At 39.1% G+C, this 23,536-nt stretch overlaps 1 protein-coding gene across 1 annotated transcript in view; it reads right to left on the bottom strand.

Moving 5' to 3' along the window:
- The window catches only part of LOC132987880 (protein ELFN1-like), a 125,043-nt gene that overhangs the window by 28,344 nt on the left and 73,163 nt on the right, over positions 1 to 23,536 (bottom strand). Inside the window, exon 2 of the mRNA XM_061054861.1 lies at positions 11,542 to 11,648. The gene's annotated coding sequence lies outside the window, so the exon portion shown is untranslated. The remainder of the gene's footprint in view (positions 1 to 11,541; positions 11,649 to 23,536) is intronic.

Here is a 23,536-nt window from a genome sequence, read left to right as displayed (position 1 = left end):
TTGTGTCTTGGCAGCCGCTAGCCGCTTCATTGAAGTAAATATGTCTGTAAACCTGACCTTAGTGGGAGTGGCCTGCGATGCTGTGCATTCTGGGATTTGGTGTCTTTCATCCACATGGGCCAAAAAGACACTTTCTGCCTTTTCTCGGTCAAGAAGGCACCAACTTCCAAATTTATTTCACATTTCTACTACATATATGACCCAATGTCAATACAGATTCATGTTTCAACGGGTGAAGTTTCCCTTTAACCCCAAATTGCTCCTCCTGCTGCGTCAGCGGTGCGTGACTGCATATGCATATTAGTTAATACTTATGGATACTATACCCAGCAGCCTCTGCCATCAGTGTGTGATTGGGTGTGAATGGGTAGGTGTGGCCTGTGGTGTATAAAGTGCTTTGAGTAGTCAGAAGACTATAAAAGTGCTACACAAGCTCAGGTCCATTTACCATTTACCACTCATGTAATTCTTAAGTTTCAAATACTTTCCTTTGTTTCAGATTTTCTTGTCTGCAACCTTCACTTATGTGATTCACTCTGACCAGCGTCAGTAGTAGACTCCACAGGCAAGACAGGCAAAACAAGGTCTGATAAAACCTTCACAGAAGTAAATATTCAGCCCCAAAAGTGCATACAGATGAAGAGCTAGAATACCTGGCAAAAAGAACGGATCATTTTGGTGATGGACCGATTACCACTTAAAATGTATTTTTATGTTTCCCCTTACATATTTGATGGATTTTTAATAGACAATATGTTTGTCACCATGTGGTAGAAATGGATTATCAGCATTGTTTTCCATTGTTGTTTTTGTCATCGTAAGTAGCCATGATCCATGGTCCTGGAGCAGCTTTAGATATCAGGTTGGTGTTTGTGTCTAAAAAGAAAATGGCTTCAGCTCTAACTCTGTCTTTTAAATATGACAATCTTTCGCTGGAATTAACTAAGTCACTATAGCTGCCAATCTATCATATGTTTTTAAAGGTATAGACAGCCCATTGTCTTACTTCCTCTAGGGGCTTTGTGCATCTCTAGGAACGAGTACTCTCTAATTAAGAAAAGGTTGAATTAGTTTGGTGTGGAAGAACTTGATTGGCCTGCAATGGGCCCCAGTCTCCACTTAATACAACCCCATTGTTTACTGTAAAGGCCAGGTATGTCATACAACATCATCAGTTCACCTCATTGACAAACTTGTGACTTCATGGCATGCTCCCAAATTTGAAAGAAAAGTCTTCCCGGTATAAGGTAGTACTCAAATGTACTACCTGAAGAGGTTAGACAATAATACCACCTGGATTTGCAATCTGAAATTCTCTTTTTGAGCTGTTTAGTGATGTAACTTGTGAACAGACGCTCCAGATTTTGCCAAAATAACACAATGAGACAGTCCTATATTCAAAAGAGATGAGGAATGTGTTCTCACCTCCACTCTTTTCGTAAACCCCTCTGTGAAGAATTGCTAACTCAACCAGCAGAACACTATTTGATTGACGTCGGCGAGCGAGCTGAAGGTGCCGCATCAAAGCTTAATTTCCACGGTGACAGTTCCACTCAGACACAACAAGCTGCTAATAATCTGTTTGACCACCATCACATTTCCCCAACGCTTCATTATTTGTAATGCCTACCTCCTCATATTCTCTGCAAATTTTTTCTGCGACTGAATGCTCGGTGAACATGCACTTATCAGAAGGGACATTCAGCAGCGCTCAGATGAAGAGAAATGCCTGCCACTCTCTCTACAAATGTATGCTTAAGATAAAGTACAAGCATGAAATCTGCAACAATAACAACTGTCAAATCTGAACAAACTTGTTCATCAAAACAAAGGATCACCACAGAGAGGTTGAATCTCCAGCATGAATCATCTCCTCCGTCAAATCCTATATATCTTCTATTGAGATTTGTTTTTTTAAGATTTGTTTTTTCTTTCACAGATAAACCAGCTGTGTTTCATAAATAAATCCCTTATAGAAGTGAGTCTAACATTTATCTCACAAAGAATTTTCTTCATTTTTCTCGCCAGCCCTGACATGCTTCAAAATTGACTTGAACACTTTTAGAACAGCAGATACTCACATTTGACAAACAAATTCTCTTAACTCTTAAGTCACAACTTTTCTTTAAAACATGAAATACAATAAAATACATTTGTATTACACACACTTCACTCTCTCTGACGATTATTTTAAATCCTCCCTGATCACATCTCCCACGTACACACTGTGTGGTCATGTACCAAAGGACCAGGCTGCTCCTATATCAGCATGTGACCTTTACGTTTGTTTGTATGTATGATCATGTGGCTATTATTAACACAACAACATGCTCTAGTTCTCACATAGTGGTGGTATTTAAAAACAGATTTGTACATTTTTTTATGCCAATGTGGTGTCATCAGGGGCATGTCCAGGGGGGGACTTGCTCTCCAGTGCAATAGTTTACATGATGTGTCTAGTATTTAAAAGGTATATATTTATTTACTCTGGATGCACAGTTATGCAACCGTTTGCAAAAGACCCATTAGTAGCATTGCAAATCTGAGAACAATTTGAGAATTACAAGTTTGGTACTTTATTTCTGTTTTCTGGTTGCATTGCTGAGGCTTGATTTGTTTTATAGGCTATAGCTTCTTAGTAAAGTAAGTAAAAGATCTGGATTATTTTTCCACCTCTTTTCAAATATACAGAAACCAAAAATCCTTACAAAACAAAGGTATTTGCCTGAATTGCTGACAACTTCTGTACAACGAGCAGAGCTTTCCCAGGTGAATATTCACGTGTTAAAACATTGTTGAACACTTGAACAAATTACAGATGAAATGTCTCTCAGGACTTACCTCTCAAATAACGTTTAGTGCTGAAATTGAGCTCTTTCTTTACATGCACCTCACCTGCCTCTCTCTGCACAAATATAAAAACTGCACAGCTTATTTTTGGTTTTCCCTCTGCATCAGACGGCCATTGTTTCGGATATGCGTCGAGCTTAGAGTCGGGTTCTAAAGCGACAACGAGGGATTATTCTATTAGTCATTTCTCCTCACCAAAACAAAGTACCAGAGAAGATTTACTGCAGTTTTTTATATGCTGGGTGGAAAAGATCTGAGTAGACTGCAGGTTTACAGAGAGGTTTTCTATCACTTTGCATAATCCCGAGAGACATCTGTCTGTGAGCATGAGTCCCACCTTGCAAATTTCACATTTGAAGAATTCAAATCAGACGCTTGAGGACAAGGCACACAAACAGACTTTAGCAAACACGTACAGGCAGAGATGCTAATTTCCAGCAGATAATCGGCTATTTGAAGCTAATCTTTGCTGCCTCAGAGCATGTATGCACTTTGAAATCTGATACTACTTCAAATAAGCTATAACTTGTTAATCGGGTGTGCTGTTTTGGAGTTCAAGTGTGTGTACATGTTTGTGGATGTGAGGTAAATCTGATAGAAACTTTAAACTGCAGCTCTGTTTATCTGTTTGTCATTTGTTCATTGGGGTTTTGCTTGTTTGTAGAACTTAGATATGAAGCACTTTAGTCTCAAATTATCCAAGCTCAACATGCACACACTTAAATACGCAGACACAAACATACACTCCCATCTGTTTTGCTCCGTCCCTCTCTATTGTTCCTGGCAGATCCTTTGCATATCAAATGCACCTCCCTCAGACTTTGAGATGTTTGTTTTCGTTGTGTTCCCTCTCGTGTTGTGTTTCTAGACGACCGTTTATCATGGCCGTCATATCTTGGATGTGTCACTGAGCACATGCAGCACAGCTGTGTGGGCCCGTGTTCAGTCGAGCAGAAGTTATGCGGCTGATTTTGATCTTCCTTAAACTGTCAGTGCTTTTCATCGATTTCTCTCCGTCTATCTGTCTCTCTTTGTACACCTGTCAGCGCCTCGCCGTCGAGACAAATGAACCAGGATGCTGATAGGACGTTCTCAGAATATTTTATCCGAACACACACATGCTATTGCTTTAGCTAAGTTTAGCTTTTAAAGTGACACATCATTACCAGCCTAATATTAAGGCGTTTTTATAATGGGAGAAAAAAAAACAGTATTGCTGCGAGGATTGGCATATTCACTTTCCTCTTCTTCCCTCTGGATCAACAAAGAGGCATCAGTTCTTACACTTTTAAATGCCTTTGTTACACATGCACAACAGTGCGAACTTCAAGCCCTCACTCCCAGAGAAGCAGGAGTTATGTTTTGATAAAAAAAAATAAAAAAAACCCATGCTCCTAGTATATATGAGTAACTGGCCGGTTTTGACCAAATTAGAAGACGATTCCCAGACCTTGACCTTTTTACGCATTCATTCAAAACTCTGCATTACTCCTGCTGCTCCACACGCGAGTCTGTGACGTTGGCTCTTTTTGTGCATCTTTTAAGATTAAAACCTTGGTATGTACGTCAGGAACCCCAAGGTTTGTTTATTGAGTTTATCTGTTTGAACTCATTTTTGATCATTGCTGAGTCATAGAGTTGTGAATCTTTAGTTTTTCTTAAAACAATTGAAGAAAAAATGCTGGCCTGTGCACCTCTCTTTGTGAATCATATTTGGAGAATGATTTACTAAAAAATAAGTTAATGTTATTGCAATTAAATTCCCGAAAAATGAAAGAAGCAGGCAGATTGATGCTTTTCAACCGAAGTTAGTCAAACATTTGAGCACTTCAATAACTTTTCCTTTTAGTTTTTTTCCCTCAATTCTCAACTGAGATGAAGCACATATAATCTGTAATTCATGCATTTTTTGTTCTGGTGTTTCCCTTTTTTCATTGCAGTGTTGTAGACTCCTGTGTTGTGGCTATTGGGACATTCAATCAAATGCATAGATCACCAGATTAACATCAGCTGTAGAATTCTGAGGGAATGAAAAGGTTGTGGGACAGTTACTTAAAACATCTTTATCTCAAGCAGAAACAATCACAGTATAAGAATTATGTGTAGATATAAGCAGGAGAGTTACAGGAAGACCGATATTGACAATTTTCCAACTGACTCGTTTAATTTCAATGTTTATTGGAGCCTACATCCAATGTGAGAGCTACAGGACGACTTTAACGATATCACATCAGCCAGAGCTCACTTCTTCTTCCTACTTATCAAATCAACGTCAGACATTTTAATGGAAAGTACTTACTCTTTTCCTCGTCTTCTAGTACATTTGTCAGATTAATAAGGAAAGGGGGCTGAAGTCAAGGGGTTGAAAAAAGGGCTTTGAGACAAGACAAGCTGTGTTTTCGCAAAACTAAAAACCTGTTTTTAAAGAATTTTAAAAACTTGCCTTTAAAATATTTGTTTTTAATCCAAAATTCACATGAAAAAAAAGCCAATTGTATTAAAAAATGGTTTGGATTGATGTTGACCTGCATCAAAAACAGCAACTTTTGTTGCGTTTTACAAATCAATTCACAAAATTGAAACAAAACAGCAGTGAGCAGCTATTTACTCCTCAGTTTAAAACTGTCTGAAGAGTCCAAAGTCTTTGGTTTGAAAATAAATCAGATATTATCCCTTTAAGTTTAACAATTTTTTAATATCGTCTACTTCTTTAGGTTCATTTATAAGCGCTTAATTTAAAGCTTATATTAAAAGCTTTGCCTGTGCACAGCCTTCACCACAAATGCACATTGATACTATTATTCCTCCTCTGAGCATTAACCTAAATCACCGCCATATGTCAGAACGTAACTCGCTCCGTCCTCACTCTTGCGTTGTCAGCACACACTTACAGCCCCGCAGCAGCCATTGTATCATTACGCACCATTACGTGCAGCCAGTCATAACAGGCTGCTGATTGATGGCTCGGGAGCTGCTGTAATTCATGGTCTGATGTGTTCTATTCCATGTTTAGACTGACAGAGTGGAAAGCGGCTCACTCCTGATGGAATAAAAACCAAGCCTGTAGAATTAAAGAGTGTGAAACTCCTATAACTCAATAAGCAGATTAAAGGGACAATTTGCAGTTTTGGAAACACTTTGCCAGACCCAGAACTTTTTGTTTCACATTTTGCTAAAAAAAAAAAATACATGTCAAGTCAGAGCTTATATTGCCAGATATGAAATGACAAAAGACTGGAATATTTCACATTTACTGTACTGTGAGTTAGTAGTTTTTACTGAGAAGAAATACTTTTAATGCCTCCAACCTATTGAAATATCAAAACTGTTATTGTAAACTTTGGTCTTAAACCCTTAAATATAGTTTGTTTTTCTTCTTTTTAGTCTTAGGTAAAGTCTTAAAAAAGGTAAGTCAAAGACTGAAGCTCAGATTTGTTATTGTGGATGATACTACTTCAAATACAAAACTGGAGAATGCTGCTGACACCAAAATTGTGGAATCTTGCCAGAGAGTTATTGTTAATCAAGTTATTGAGGAACCTGATATTAAAGTTGTTAGTGCAAATGGATGAAGGTGCACCTAGAGCGTAGCTTGTCTCCATTCCCTATACCCCTCTCCTAAAAATAACACTGAATAAAAATATGAAGCCAACATTTTTGTTTTTGCTGCCATTTTTCATTCAATTGAAACTAAAGGCCCATGGCTGTCTTTCTCTGCACACAGAGGGCTTATTTCTGCCTGAATTTTGGTCACAGATTTGTATAAATCTCTGCTTGTAAGCACTTTCTGCCGAGATAATTTATCGTCCTGACAAGTGTGGCATTTTAAGATGCTTATTAATTACTCTTGCACAGGGGCTTCTCGTGCACGTCAGAATAAAAAACCACACTAGAATATGTGGTTTTATCACATTCTGCTGACTGTTTGAATGTCCACCAGAGACCCAGCCAATCAATTAAATGTTCCTATCACTGCCAAACATTTAGCAGTCTCAAGAAGTTTGAAGTTCATCCAACAGGCCTCAGAAATCACAGCCAAGGACCTCCAAATTCAGCAGCTTCACCTGCAAGATATTTTTGGAGCAGCCACCTGGAAAGCTGAGGAGTCATAGTTTGTAAGCATTGGTGAGACGGACTATACAACAGCTCCCCAAAAGTGAAGCCAAAACATTTGGAGCTGCCCCTATGACAGACACATGCGTCAATCTATATAATCAAAATTGATGTCAATTTTTCTTTTTCTCAAACATGGTTTCTGCTGTTGCAGTTACGTCTTGTCAAACTGATTATTATATATTATATTCCTGGGTGTTCATTTTTCTTAGAACTGTAGTTAGAATTATTTCTTTAATGATATAATAACGGGTCCTCCATGATTGACGGACAAGAGTCAATATGCTTTCTATAACCATGAGTGTCTGCTTCAAACCATCACATGAATCTGTTCTGTTCTGGACTCTAGTAACCTGAGGGATCGGTGCCATCATGTCGGTAAGTTACATGGAGGGTGTTTTGGTTTCACTTTTGTACTATGGGAGGAGGAGAACCATCATCCTTCTTTATGTAAAATTAATGGTTATTACTTTCACAGACTTGGCCAATTTGTATACAGGATTGGAGAGAATAAGCATTTTCTATGCTTAGAAAAATGTTCACATCCTTTATTTCCACTCATAAGGAATAGGCGCACAAACCAATGTGCTGTGTTAATATTTTTGTTCATTGTGTATGTGAGTGAAGGAGGCTGAATAACAGTGCAATGCATTTCAACAGCAGCACAAACTGCAGCCTCCAATCTGATAGTAAGGATCAAAAACCATTTCAACAAAGATAAGTGTGTTATCTGTGTATTTGTGCATCTAGGTTATTTTTTCTTGATGAATACAACAATTTTGAGTCGGAAATGATATATGCATTGTTTTTGTGCACGTGTATCATTTATTCATCTAACCGTACCACAGGAAGCTCAGTGCAGCACTTGTCAGATTTATCTTCCCTTGTGTCACCCGTAAATCTGACTCCCCCCGCCCCCAAAACCCCTTGTCTTTCTACATACTCTTCAGCTCACACCCAACTTTCTCCTGTCCTCTTTTTCCTAAGTCTTTCTTTTCTCTTCTCCCCCCCCCAAAAAAAACAAACACACACACACACACGCGCACACACGCTCACACACACGCACACACACACGCACACGCACACACACACACACACACACACACACACACACACACACACACACACACACACACACACACACACACACACACACACACACACTCCAACACAAATGGAGGTAAACCCAGTCTGGCAAAAATAGCATTTATCTCTGCATCCATCTCATTCTGGGCTCAAAGATGAGAATCCTTTGCCAGTGATTTCTCTCTCACACATTCTCTGGCCCATACAAACACACACAGACACACACCCACACACACAAACACACACACACACACACACACACACACACACACACACACACACACACACACACACACACACACACACAAACACGCAGAGACACTCTATCTTTTTCTTTCCATCTAAACACAAATTGAATCTGTGGTCTTGACAGGACAGAAGGACAGGGAGGACGAATAAAAATCACCTCATTACGCACAACCTTACAGACACATCCTCTCTCACAAAAACTTGCAATCACACACACACACACACACACACACACACACACACACAGACACACACATACTTGAACACACACTCAGGTCTTTCACATGCATTAAGGATGGAAATAGAAAATCCTTGAATCCTGGTTAAACAGCGATTGGTGTGTAAATTCTGACAGGCAAAGGCGAGAGGCCTCATGTGATGGGATGATCAGAGATGCTGTCTGGCAGAAAGAAAAAAAAAGAAAAACAGTGGGACAGACGGAGCTGCAACATTGGTGCTCACAGAGGCTGCAACAATGATGATTTTGTTGAAACTGATGAATGATGAAGGTCACAGTGACAATACGCAATGAAACCAATGATAATGATGATGTTCTCTTAATCTTTATCTCGCCCCTCCCCTCAGTGATGGACTCCATGATGTTCCAGCTGCACGTGAACACAGTCGATGGCCTCTGTGATAATTCTAGGCCTGACTGATGACTTCCCTCGGTGCAGCCGTGACTGCAATTTAGAGTCAGAGGTGCAGCTTATTGATCATGACACACCAGACTGATATGATCTGAAAAATGTCCTGCTGTTAATTTTCTGTGAAGACAGATAACCACCCCAGCAGATCGAAGGTTTCAAGGCCACAACAAAGATGATTTTTTTAATGATTTCAATGAATTATTAATATGTACAAAAGAACTGAATAGACAAAAAACCCTGAAGTACGATTTAAATGGATGTTGAACTTTCAGTACCTGATGATGCAACCATATTTCTCCTTCTAATTGTTACATTTCTTATATGCCAGCAGACCCGATGTTATGGGTGGGCCTTGTGGGGCTGAGACTACCAATCCAGTATCTTGTATCTAGTATCTAGTATCCAAGGAGAAATCAGAATGATCATTATCAATATATAATTTTTTCATTTGTTTTGTACGTGCATTTGATGCTTATGCAGTTGTTTTGCCTATTTGCAGCGCGTTTCAGCCTTTGATTTGTTGTGGTAGTTTGCATTTGCTTTTGAATGTGCAACGTTTCTATATATGCTGCGCGTTTTCCTAAATGTATGTCGTTTCATCAGTTGCTGAGCGTTTGACCCCTGCCGCCCACCGTACTTTTACATTTATTGTCATCATTTTTTGGGTAGTGTTCATTCAAAATGTTTCTTCGTGTCTTGTCTTGCGATATTAGTTCATAGAACATCATGTTTTTTGTGGGGATGAATGTCTAAAAGGATTTAATTTCTTAAGATATGGTTGAAGTACACCTTCTGCTGGAAATGGCCTTCAACAGAAATAACATGTTGATCGTGATTATTTTAACCAAAGAAACAGTCTATGTTACTCAATGCTATGTCATTTGTTGAATTAAACGATGGTAAGTTATTTTTCGAATCTCTACATTCTGTAACACTGCACTTGTGTCACTGGTTAGAAGGCAGCCTATTGATTATTGATTATGACTTTTTACTACTGCACAGCACTGTCTGTGTCTAATGTGTTTCAGCCTCTGGCTCAGTGTGGCTGATGAAACCTTATTTTCTCACCTGAGCTGCAGGTTTTCTGTAAGTCTGTATTTCCTTTTTGTATATGTTGTGTCTTGATTTCTGCTACAGATCTGATTTCCTTCAGGATATAATGAAGTTGAAGTTGAATGAATTCAGCCCAAATTATCAGTAACACAAGGGGACATATGATGACACCTGTCACTCATTTAGGGGTGTGAATGATAGAGGATGCTACAGTGCTTGGGCTGTGAGCGCATTCAGATGTTCTTGTAATAATGTGGTTTGGTTGTTGCTCTAGATTCCACCAAAACATAAAACAATCTTTTGTAATTTATTTGAAAATTAATTATCTCATCTTTATTGTATAGGAAAAGGGAGGGCTGAGCCCTGTTAGCACTTTTTTATATACTGTATATTATAATTTTAGAAAAGTTTCCCCTGTGCTGCAGAGCCACATGCACATCTTCGGGGAAAGGGGAAAGTGGAAAGAAGGACAAGATATTAAACTTTATCAAGTTTAGCAAATAGGCTAAAGGGTTTTGAGTGCAATCCCTGCTTCAGGTTGATTAATGAGGTCATCTATCCTACTCCTCCTTAACACATAAACCACTGAAACCTAAAAGAGTGTCTTTAAAATGCCTGATTAAAACATTTCATATCAAATCCCCTAACTTCTTAAAAATATTTTTCTTTATGTCATTTCCTAGCATGATGCTTTAAAATATTCCAAAATAGTTTTCTGGTCGCAGAATTCATGAATTTTATATTTTATTTTTTACCAAAACAGGAGTAATTTGAGGCTTGACATTCCAGATTCAGAACTACAAATCCAATTGTTCATCATAAAAAAAATACTTTCCCGCGGTTTCCAAACACCTCAATTGTAAAATTTTACTACACAAGAGTGCCAGATAACCTAGGGGTTATGTCACACAGACGCACAGGCCATGTAAAGAGGCTTTAGTTCTTGAAGCTTCCACAGATAGCCACAGTCCTCAGTGAAAAAGCAGCTTTACAACTGCTGAGGAAAAGAGGAAAGCCCTGAAGCTGTCTGGTGTGTATGTTTTAACTTTATAATGAACTATATTGATTTTAGTCATTTTCATTATATTTTAGGAAAAGTCAAACAATGCCGCTTTGTACACTCTGCATGCTCTTCCATTACTGACCTGACCATGCAATAAAAATAAACTGTCGCTGTGGGTCATGATGCTATATGCCAACTTTATGCATGTAAATGCAAACACACACGCGCACACACACACACACACACACGCACACACGCACACTACAGTCTTACATTTGAACATTTTCCTGAAGGCGCTGAAGTGTAAATCACATGATGAATATCCTGTTCACTCCAGTGTGTGCAGTTTCTATTTTCTCATCTACATGCATGCCTTGTAAGCCTACTGTAGTTGTAAAGTTTGTTCTTATTATCTGCTGCATGCAATTTTCTGTCTGGACCTTTATAGCAGTGTTTAGTATTCCGCCTGCTGTCATGTCATCTCCAAGCCAAGGTTCAGAGCAGAATGGAAATCAGCAAAGAGGGAAAACTTTTTACCTCTGCAGATGGAGGACCTCTCTCTCTCTCTCTCTCTCTCTCACTCTCTCTCTCTCTCTCTCTCCAAAAACCAGCTGAGCCTTCAGTCTGGGCGCGCTTTCACATCACTATCAAAAAGAAGAGAAAAAGAGGATTAGAGAAAGGGAAAGGGCTGGTGCAGACAGAGGGAGGGTAGAATGACAAAGGTGAGACATTTCTGAAAATATTTTGGCAGCAGTGCAGACTGTCAATCTGCCACATTTAATCCCAAACAGAGACAGATTAGCTGCATTAGAGTGAGAAAATACCCAGGGGTCAAATTTCTATTTGGACACAAACCCCACTCCCCCGAATAATAATAATGTTAAATAATAATTAAAAATGGCCTTATATAACACAATTAATAGGACACCTCATTGATGTATGTCAGAGGGGGAGGGCTGATTGCTTTTCATCCCCTCTCCTCTGTGTCCCCATTTCTTAGTCAGAGAGGTTGTTGAAATAAGGACTGTGTGGAGAGAAACAGAGGGGGGATTCCCATTGGAGAAACAGATGAAGGGATGGTGGAGGATGAATGCAACATCTGACAGTTGGCTAGTCAGTGATGGACAGAGAGAGAGGGGAGACAGAGAGAAAGAGCTTCTTTTTCCAAGGCTAATCTGGGCCTCCGCCTTGCAGGAAAAACACTATCTCACACTGAGAGTTTACAACCTTCTGTGTCCTCTCTGTCACATGACTCTTCCTTCCTCCACTGTCAAGTAGACCTCTTTGTGTGTGTGTGAGTGTTTAGTCTCTAAACGGATATAAATAAAGCTTGAATAATTCAGACAGTCGGTGGGTGATACAATGAGAGCCATTCTGAAGACGCACAGCAAAGAAAATTGCCTGTAACTGTACAGATGTTTTGTAGGCGGCAGTAGCTCAGTCTGTAGGGACTTGGGTTGGGAACCGGAGGGTTGCCGGTTCAAGTCCCGGTGCGGACCAAATATGGCAGTTGGTCTGGTAGCTGGAGAGGCGCCAGATCACCTCCTGAGCACTGCCGAGGTGCCCTTGAGCAAGGCACCAAACCCCCTCCCCACCATCAGCTCAGGAGTGCCCGCTGTAGGCAGCTCCGTCACTCTGGCTTCTCTCCATTAGTGCATGTCCATAGGATCCTATTTCTGCATGTGTGTGTATATTTCAGCCTATGTGTGTGTTGCATGACTTAAAGAGTGTAAAAACTGAAATTTCCCCTTGCGGGGATCAATAAAAGTAAATCTTACAAAAAAGATGACAAAATAATGTCATAATCTGGAATTAAAATATAAATTTGGAATCATCACAAACCACAGACAACAAATAATAGTTTCTACACCTTGCACATAGTCTCATTATAAAGATACAATTGACCATGAGCATTGCAGCACCTGCAGCATTCTGCTCAGGCTACACTTAAGGGAAATTGTGTCAATTATACCTGTCAAAATGCAGTTATTTCTGAAAACATTTTATTAAATTTCACAAGTAAACAAATCTGGCTTCAAGTGATCAATTCTGGATTTTGTAAGCGGAAAGAAATAACTGTGACTCATTGTTATAAACTGTAACCACAACAACTTCATCTTCATCTGATTTTACAATGCTTTTAGCTTATTAGTTCATATACTAAAAGCCTGTAAAAGTAGGATGTACGCGAAGGCTCCGTACATGAGGTCATGCTTACATTCTGATGGAAAAAGTTGACATTTCCGTCAGGTCAAGTTGTAAGTCTACCAAAGACATTTTCAGCAGCACTGTTCAAGTGTTTCCGTGTGCTCTGAAGCCATTGCATTACAATAAGGCAACATGGTCAGGTGGATACTCAAGAGACAATGTTCAACTGAGGTGAAGAAGTAGCAGATGTCTAGTGGAACCCATCTGTCACACAAAGAGGCCACACCCCTTCTATTCATAACTGTAGCACTTTAAATCATTCAAATGTGTGAGTTATTTTAGAGAATTAAGAAATCTGTAAAATAATGGGGCTGGTTTCTCTACTTACAATTGCGAACTATGACTGGATGATTTCTGGGAAGAGGATATTAAAAGAACATTCTGCAGGAGGATACTTTAATTGAGTTATGGTTTGATGTTAATATTTTGTCCATCCTTTTATTCTTTTACAGTTAATCCTCATTATTATCAATGTTATTTGATTAAATTAAGCGATTTAATTAGATTATCTTCATTTTGAAGGATAATTTTATGCAAATTGAGTTGATTTATATTAAGCATGCATACGCCTGACAATTCCAGTCTCTTGTCAAGGTGCTTTGTGAGCAGCTCTGAGTTACCAAAACCAATCTTTAAAAATAATTTTTCATGTAACATTTCTTTGGATTTCCTCACAATGAAGGGAAGACATGTAGAGTCATGCAAATGAACTGTATTTGTGACAGATTGTGTTTAAATAGTTTTTTTTTTTTTTTTTTTTTTTACATTTTTACATCATAAAAACTGTATCTTGTAACATGTCTCCAGTTTCCAAAAGTAATATAACTGTGAATACATGCAACTAACAAGCACTGTTCTAGTTCTGTCACTGTTATGTCTTGGGCTTCAGCTTAGACTCTACTGCTAGTCCCTTATTATGGAAACATACTAATTTGTAATTGAATTGTATTTTGAGCTGAATATTCTGTGTTATTTACGTTATTTAAATGAATTTACTCCCCTGTTCCTGTGTTGAATCTCACATATTGGCTCGCCTCAAGCATCCGGGTCCTTTTAAAGACAAGTCCAAGTCAGAAGACTTTATGGACAAAGTGCAAGTCAGGATGCAAAACTTGAAGGACTGTGAATGGTGAATATACAGTTCTAACACTTAAAGAACCAGTGTTTATGATTAAGTGTCATCTGTGTTAAGGTTGCAGATTGCAACCAACTGATAATTACCAATGCCTCCATGTCCTTGTCTATGGGTGAACTTAACTTGCGATAAACGTGAAAAGATTGCTCAAAAGCCATAGTTTTCTGTTTGTCTGTTTTGAATTCATGAAAAATATGTGATTGAAACATGGCCAAGTCATTGGTATAGACCTGCAAAAATGATATCCCTCTGTAGACATAAAGAGCGTGTCCTCTGGTAACGAAAATATAGCAATGAATATATTTCTATTTCATTTCTGCCTATATCTGCCAACAGATCCCGCTATATTAAATATGCTGCACCTTTAATGTTAGGTATTCAAGACTTTGGTAGAGCAAAAGCATTTTGCTGACACCCTGGCAATTCAATGCACAGAACCAATGAATAATAAATGAAAAAGTTTGGTGTGAGGCCGTGTTGAAGAATTTTACCAGGTCAAAACTTACTTGATTGTTTTGCTCTGAAGTCTGAGGTATTTTGTGATACCAAAAATCAGTTTTTCTGTAGTAAAGAGGGGGTTTGGGGTCTACTGTTGTGGTCTCTTCTTTAAACTATATTTTCTATCTACTGATAGCTGCACATTAACCAAACAAACAGCCAATGTACAAACTGTCTTTATATTTGAAGAGAGCTTTCAGATATAGAGATGGACAGGATCAACAGTGAGACCAAAAAAAGAGATGAAAGAGAAAGAGAGGGATACTGTGAAACAGCAGGAGATGTGAGTGAAAAGTCAAAAAGGCAAACTGTTACAAATGATTAGCTGTTGCTTCTGACAACTAAATAAAACTGCCAACACGTGTAGGGACCTTGACGTGTCCGTGTGTGTCCGAGCAGTCCCGTTTGAAAGAATAAACAGTCAAACATTTGGCCAATATCCTTTAGCTCCAGTGCTTTGCTAAAGAGAGTTTCTTCATCTTAAACATCACAAATGCTCTTTCATCACTGCAGCAGGGATTGAAAACTACTTGAATACAGGACTGTACAAGAACAATGTACAGTCACAGAAACATGAAGACAGAAAGTTGGTTTTGGCTTTAGCACCCAGCCATTATCTAAGTCATTTGACATTAAAGACCCCCTGAAAACACCCCAAATGAAAATCATGTAGGTGAATCAGAATGAATGGGAAAAGGAAAACAAAGAGGTCTAGTAGCTTTGTTTTACAAAAGAGAAAAACAGAAGAGAAATTAAGGGAAAAACACAAGGGGAGAAAAGGATGTGGTGCCTGCAGGAAAAGAAAGAATCGCTGAAAACAGAGACTCTGATGCATTACTGCTGGCAAATTAGCTAAACATAGAAACTACTACTCAACTGTCATACACAACTACACACACACACACACACACACACACACACACACACACACACACACACACACACACACACACACACACACACACACACACACACACACACACACACACACACACAGGCTCTTTAACTATTCCTTGTGCATCAGCAGTGTGTGTTTGCTCCTCTGTAGTCCCCTTGACTGCGACTGGAGAGGACAGCAGAGAGAGGAGCAGGGTGTTTATCGTTATCCTCTCAGACTGGAGCCTGTAAAGGCTAAAAACACAGTGACCACGAAGCCTAGGAGCCCTGTGAGTGAGTCACACTCAGCTGGTCTCCGTCAGTGGGAGGTCTGCAGTGTTGGATATCTGATTTGTTGTGAAAAAAAAAGAGAAAAAATCAGTTTGGCCTCAGGCAAGCTCAGGGCGCACTGAGGCCAGTCATGGAGGCCTTGGTCTGAATGTCACATCTCCTGACTGCTAAGAAGCTGCATACAGTGTGTGGTGTCTGTGTAATTTAGCATGTGATGTGTTTGTGTTACTTATATGTGAAAAAGAGGTAAGGCTGTAAACAAGTAGATTCAATTGTATTTGTTATCCCAGAAAAAAAAGAAAAAGATTTTACTGTTCTGTTTGCTTGGACCAAACCAATATTCAATTCACAGCAAACAAAAAACATATTTTAAAGCACTGGCTGTAAGTACAAATGGACACTGCATTAGGGTTGTAAAGGTGAGGCTAATGCAGTAGAGCCTTTGAACTGCATTGATTCAAATGGCCTTGAAGGGGGCACTGCCTTGGTGGTAAAAAAGTCTTTGAGAAAAGATGTGCTTACTTCTCAGTTGATTCATTACCGTAGTGACCAATCTTCCTAATGGATTCATGTTTGTAAGTTGTTTTCTTCTTCCTCTGTTCTTTATTGTTGAATGATCCGATAACACATGGAAAGGCCCATATTGGCCCAGTAATGTAGTCCAACCAATATAACTGCTAAGACGCTACTCAACTGTTTAGACAGAAGAAGTCCTTTCTTCCTTAATAGTGTGCACTTTTCTGATGCTAGGGCTAGACATTACAAAGTTAAAGATGGTGTGCAGTGCAGGGAAATCCATTAACAATGTGTCAAGGAAACATATCAGCTGTCAAGTGTGACACCGAATTTCAATTAGTTGATTAACAGGCGCAGGTAGTGGAGATGATTTAGTTAACTTTACCGTCATGTTTTGCAGCTTTTAAAACTTGGCAGAGACACAACAGCATCTTGTAAAACGAGATAAAGATATGTGGTACGTTGATCCAGGGAGGTGTAAGCAGTATATGTGCCAAATTGAAGTGAAATGGAAATGATGTCCACCTAGTCCTACTTTGCTGTGAAGCAAAAACTCTTTCTCGTCAGGACTGGGAGTGTTTGGTACTCCTGAGTGTGTGAAGGCCTATAAGACTGTCAATGAATGCCCAGGCCCTAACCTGCTCTGTGGGACATCAAAGGACTCTCCCATGGTGTGACGGATTACCTCAGCCTCTGTGTGGACACTTAAGATTTCAACAACAAAAGTGTTTTCTAAAGGACAAACTCAGGATGACAAAGACATGAAATCCCTTCTAAGTAGGAAGAGGAGAGCTCTCAGGGCTTTGGGACAGAGAGGGGAGTTAAGTCTGTCCAACGGGAGCTAAAAGAAGAGAATGGAGGATGGGAAGAGCACCTACAAGGAGAGGAAGAGAGGACAGAGGACAATCTGCAGCAAAAACAGTCTGAAGGAGGCGTTGAGTGCGATGAGGACAATCAAGTAGGCAGACAGGCCAGACCAAGAGAGGGACGAGTGGACTGCTTACAGGGGAAACAGCGAACTATGATTTTCATGCAGACAAGGAGCTTGAGCTTGTACTGGATGACTATTCCCTTTCCACTCCACAAGTACTGTTTAAGATGATACACTGTTAGCTGTTTAACGAAACTTCATTTAGGGTTTATTCTAAAATATTATGTGAAAATGACCCTAAAGTTTTGCTGTAGTTATGTTTTATGTCTTGGAGGCTAATACTGAGGGTTGCTGGAAACTCGACCTACAGCTGAGCTGACATTGACACATGCTGTAGATATACGGTATAGAACCATATCCAGATATCCAGAACTAGGAGCTTTTTGCTAACAGTGGAATATAAGTGTAGTGGGAAGAGTTATTTTAGGCATCCACAGTTTTGTAAGTCAAAGTTTCATAAATTCTTTTGGCAGTGGGAGTTTTTCAAATGCCTCAATGGGCATTAAACTTTTCTGGGTATTTCATCAGAGCAAGCTTTTATTCCTAAAACATATGTGGAGAGGTTGACTACAACCACTAAGCAGCTATTTGGTAGGAGACATCCAATAATTGCCTCAAAGGAGGGGTGAATACCCTGAATACCAAACTGCATGCCTTTTATTTTTGTATGTGTTGTATGTACTACAGCCCTTACAAAGTATCTTGTTGCTCTTTTGTTTGCTCTTTTTACTCTTTCTTTTTGGAGCAGTTTTAAAGATCCTTGTGAAAACTCTAACAATCCTCTTGATTCCAACTTATTGAACAAATATGTAACTCTTGCCTTTGGTCAACACAGCCCTCACTACCCTGTCAGTACTAATTGGTCTAACCAACAAAATCTAACCAGCCCACCTTAGCAGTTGCCTCATTGGCCGAGATATGTTTATTTATTTATGATTGGTCATCTTTATGTTTTTTTTTAAACCTCTTTTCAATGTTTCTTGATGACCCTGATGAAGGCCACAAGCAGAAGTGTGTCGGTTTAATAAATTTAATAAAGTTGATCTTCATAATACAAGTGTTGCTGGAGCTTTTTGACCTCTTTAAGCCTTTCACTCTTCATGCACCTTGTTGGTGAAGTTGTGCCAGAAAATCTCACTCTGCTTCTTAAATGCACATGTTTGACCTCAGCAGCTCAGATATTGTCACATATCTTCTGCTTCCCAGACGAGTGTTGGTCAGAATATCAAAGAACAAAACAACAACAAGCCAACTAATGAAGAAGGACATCCTGGTATTGTGACATGTTGCATTTGACATACATGTTTGTGTAAGGAAAAGAGGAGGGAGACTTAAGTTTTGTCAATGTCTTGATAACTGCAGACCAAAGCTAATCAATGAGATTCATGGAAAATTCATGAAACTTTTAACAAAGTTTTTGTCAAAACAGGATTTAATCAACATTACCATTGATATTATGTTAAGGTTTGTTTTTTTTGTATCCAGTTTGTCTAAACGACAGAGTTTTCTGAAGATGGTACCACTGTGATTTGTGCCTGTGCCTTCTTTTGAGGCTGGGTATTGCAGTTTTGAGAGTCATTTTCTGCACCAGATGAGTATCATTTAAAAACAAAAATGTTATGAAAGCTAATGGCCATGGATTTTCAAGGAGACTTCTGCGTGTCTTTGTTGAAGAAACTTTTAAAAGCACTTCGTTATAAAGGAGGACTAAGAGTTTAATAAAAAAAAGTTTCTGGCAGCTGCTCAACAAACTACAAAAGCTCTGTGGAAGAAAAATGATCCAATAATCAGTCCAACCACCTGTCTTTACATTTATTTTTAGGTAAGATTTTTAAGCTCTTCCAAATTCTATAGCAAACTCTTATCTGAGCTTTGCAGTGATGTTAGTTGATGTTTGATTGGTAATGTGCTGGTAAAGCTACGTTACAGGACAAGCAATGTTGAGCAACACTTTAACCCATTTAGAAGTTTTAAACTGGTTATGAAACAGTACTGATGCCTTGAAAATGGCATCACAAGTAAATGAGACCATCAGGGATAAGAAAGATGAGTTCTATATAGATATTTTAATGCAACCAGGTCAGTGCGAAGTATCATTTCATTTTTCAATAGAAAGGTTAAACAAGGATGAATATATTTTCTACAAAATAAAAAAATACAAAAGCCAAAATCTACACTAAAATCAAGGTCCTTAGAGATGAAGGTAGAGGAAGTAAGTTTGGTTTGGGGTGAATGCTCAAATTAACTCTGGTGCGGACAAAATAACCAAACTCTAGTCCGCTTGAAAATGGGGTTGACAAGATTTGCTTCCAAATGCACCAGAGTTGGGTTAATTGTAGGTGAGAACACAACCGAACCAAACAAGGGAAAGTAATCCAAAAAGCAGTGCATTGTGGGTTCAATTTGGCCGGAGTTGAGAGCTAGCCTACAACTTCGGCCCTGGAGCAGGTCAATAAGTCTCCCCTGTCTGCTCTGACCACGCTCCAGATGCTGAAGCAGGAAAAGTTAACACAAGTAGGCCTAACGTTACTGGATACAAACAGTCTGAACGATGTGAGAAAGCCCGAAAGTACCGTGGATGGACACCTGGCCATGTTAACTTGTGACAGTGACCGCTAGTCTGTCATCAGAATGACGTTGAATGTGTGTTGATACATAACCACACGCAGTCATATAGCAGTGTCATAACCACGATAAACAACCCTCCATATATAGTACGACAATCACAGAGACTATTTGTGCTGGTCAGATTAAAGATGACTTAATCAGATTGTCTGATAGCTAGGCTAATCGCTGTATGTGCAGATGCAACGCTAAAGTGATCACATTAAATCATAGCCTTGAATCTACGCTCCTGTGATTGGCTGAATAGGAAGTAGACATCTGATTGGCTACAGACATTTCCCTGCTGAAAAAAAATGCATTTGTGAATCTAACCACGGCAGGGGAGTCTCAAAAGTCCCACACACAAATGCAGTGAGGTTCACAAATGACAAACAGTTTGTAAATGCAGACTGAACAGTTTATATATTTGTGGATTTCTATTACAGATATACATTTGAAAAAGTGCAGTGAAAGCAAACAGAAACAAATGAAAAATGCAACAATGTTGCAACTTCAACCCTGAATCCCACCGACTCCACCGAACTAAATAAGTGAAAGCAACCTCAGACTTACTAAGAAGTCGTTCTGTTAATAACAAACATGTCAGAGAACCTATAGTATCCAAGAAACTTGGAAACCAAATACAATAATGGCTTTTCTAGGGCTAGCATTTTGAATATTTGGTGTGTCATGGCTGACAATAGCTGTGTTTCATTTCAGGGAATGCATCCTTCAAAAGGTACATTTGGAAACCTATTGTGTCACAGAGTAACAACCTGTTTTGTCAATGCCTGCAGGCCGTAAGTTTGTTTAGTCATAATCACCATCATTTAACCAACTGCTGTTCTGTGTGTATCACTCATGCTATACATTGCTACAAAGCTACAACCCCTGCAAGCAAGCTGATGCTTGAACAGAGCAGAACGACCTGGACAGAAAGTCAGAAAAGAGAACGCATAGAGCATCTGATCAGAGTAAACTCAAGAAATGAACAGAAAATTGAATAGGCAGCTCAGGAAATTGTGAGGTGTGGGCAGCCATTCACAGCCAGAAATACTGCATGTGTAAGAAATATTCATCTAAATATCAGAGCATCAGTTCACATACTTCAAAACAAAACTAAGATCCATGGCTGACTCAAGGTATAGTCAATACAGTCATGCCTAAGGTGAACAGATCAGGAGGAATGCTGCCTCCCTGAAAGTTTTGAATGTAGCCCCATATAGGAGAAAGAAGGGTAAAGCTTATTGGTCAGATTGTCAACATGCCTGCTCAACTCCACCCCCAATCATAGTTCCCTCTCTCTCAGTTGTTCAACCACTGAACCCTCTGGTTGAGAGACAACAGACTCACCCCCTGAACCAAGAAAATTGTAGCCTTGAATTGGGACAGAGCATATGTTAAAAGAGGATAAGCTCCCTCTGTTTACATAAAGAGCTTATGCTTGTGAAAAAAACTATTGATTCTTATTTTCAGGATATTTTACAATAATGAAAACATACTTATGAATATTATATTCCATTTATTCAAATAGATCCCCTTTAATCTCGCATACTGGGCATTTTGAAATGATCTGTGTTGCAGCTGTAATTTGATTTTCAATGTTTTTTATAATAGATATTTTTTACATTATTAATCCAGAGGGAAATTTAACTTTACACTCTGTTATTGTGAGACACACTGCACACATACACTTAGGCCAAAAAAAAAAAATCAAACAGGACCCACAGACATATATTGAGATGTCAGAACAGAAACAAATATTTTCACTGCAGTAATGTTTTGACACGTTATGTTAAAAAATGTTTTAAGAGATATTGAGCAAATTCATGAAAGCAGAAAATGTAAAAAAAATATTTTCTTCCATTAGGAAAATTATTTTTTGGTAAAATAATTTAAACAGAAGACCTGAAGCATGAAAAAAATTAATGTAATTAATTCAATATAAAGTAAATTTAGAGATCGTAATTGAACTCTCTTATGACGCAAAACTCTTGTGTTCTTGGTCATTACTCCCATGCTATGCCAGGTCTCCGTCTTTCCCTCTCTGGGAGGGTGTCACACTTGTTTCCCTGCATGGCCTGATGCTGCTTTGCCAGGGCTTGGCGCTAATCTTTGCTCCAGATATATGAAAATGGATTCAGAGGTGACTGCAGATACAAAAATGCCACAAATCAGAGCTCACATTCCTCCAGTCTATCTGCATGCACTGTCAAGAGGAAAAAAACATAATTTCCTGCTAATAGTAATAGTGACACTTTGAGAAACACACACACACACACACACACACACACACACACACACACACAGTTGGGACATACTCGGCTGTTGCGCACGGGGCAAAGTTATGAGACATCACAGCTGCACACGTCCACAGGATAACACACAAACACACACACACACACACACATGCCTGAATGCACACTGCCTGAAAGCTGAATGCTGATTTTGTAATGAGCTGTCATGGTGACAGATACTGCCATTTAATTGGCTGGTAAAGGAGGCAATTAGAATTCAGTGCGTATGCACATCAGCGAGGGAGAGACTTGATGGTTTCTGTACATTACGTGTGAGAGTGTGCGCTTCAAAGGGAAACACACATCATGAGACCGCAACCATGTCACTCACTGCTTTGAATTATTAATTCTGATGATCTTATTTAACTGCTCTGTGATCAGCTTCTTTGTGAGCGCTTGACTGTGTGTGTGTGTGTGTGTGTGTGTGTGTGTGTGTGTGTGTGTGTGTGTGTGCAGAATGTCTTACTTTGCATGTTGTTTCTCTTCCTGTACTTCACTTTGTTTCTCCTCTTCTTTAGTTCGACAAAACTGCCATTACTGCTACCTCTGCCCCTCCCACTTCCTCCTCCTCAATTATCACTTTTTGTTGTGGACTTTTCTCTCACTCTTTTCTTTTTCTTTCTCTTCCTACTGTACTTTCCCTTTTTTTTATTCCAACTTCACCATCTGCTGGCTAACTATGCAGCATCTGTCCAAACCTTTTTTTTTTTCCATCTTTCCCTCGTGTTCTTATTTTCTGTCTCTTTCATTTGGCATTTCTCTCTCCTCCTGTCAGCTGTCATTTTATTAAGCCTCTATTTCTCCCTCTCTTTTAAAAAATCACGTTTGCTTTGCTGACGTCACCACATTAAGAAGAGTGTTTTGCCAAAGCAGGTTAAAAAAGGTTTACAAATTGTAGTAGTTTAGGGACTTTAAGCAGATGAACTCTGGCTTATGCTCTGCTTTAGATATTTGTTTATTGGATACAGAACATGATCTCACTGTTGGAAACAGGCCAGTGAACCAAGACAAAAAAAAGTGTTGGCCGAGACTCTACCTCTGGAAAATAATCCTTACATTACATTAAAGGGACCTGATTCCTCTGTGAAAAGCACTGGGCTCTTTTTACAGTTTATGGATAAAGTAACATGATGTACAGTATATGAAAGCAGGGATATAAACAAAGTGGGTTCTTAA

This window comes from Labrus mixtus, chromosome 2, assembly GCF_963584025.1.
Source record: "Labrus mixtus chromosome 2, fLabMix1.1, whole genome shotgun sequence".
Classification (NCBI taxonomy): Eukaryota; Metazoa; Chordata; class Actinopteri; order Labriformes; family Labridae; genus Labrus; species Labrus mixtus.
The sequence above is the reverse complement of the archived record's forward strand: the minus strand, read 5'-3'. Positions and strand labels throughout refer to the sequence as shown.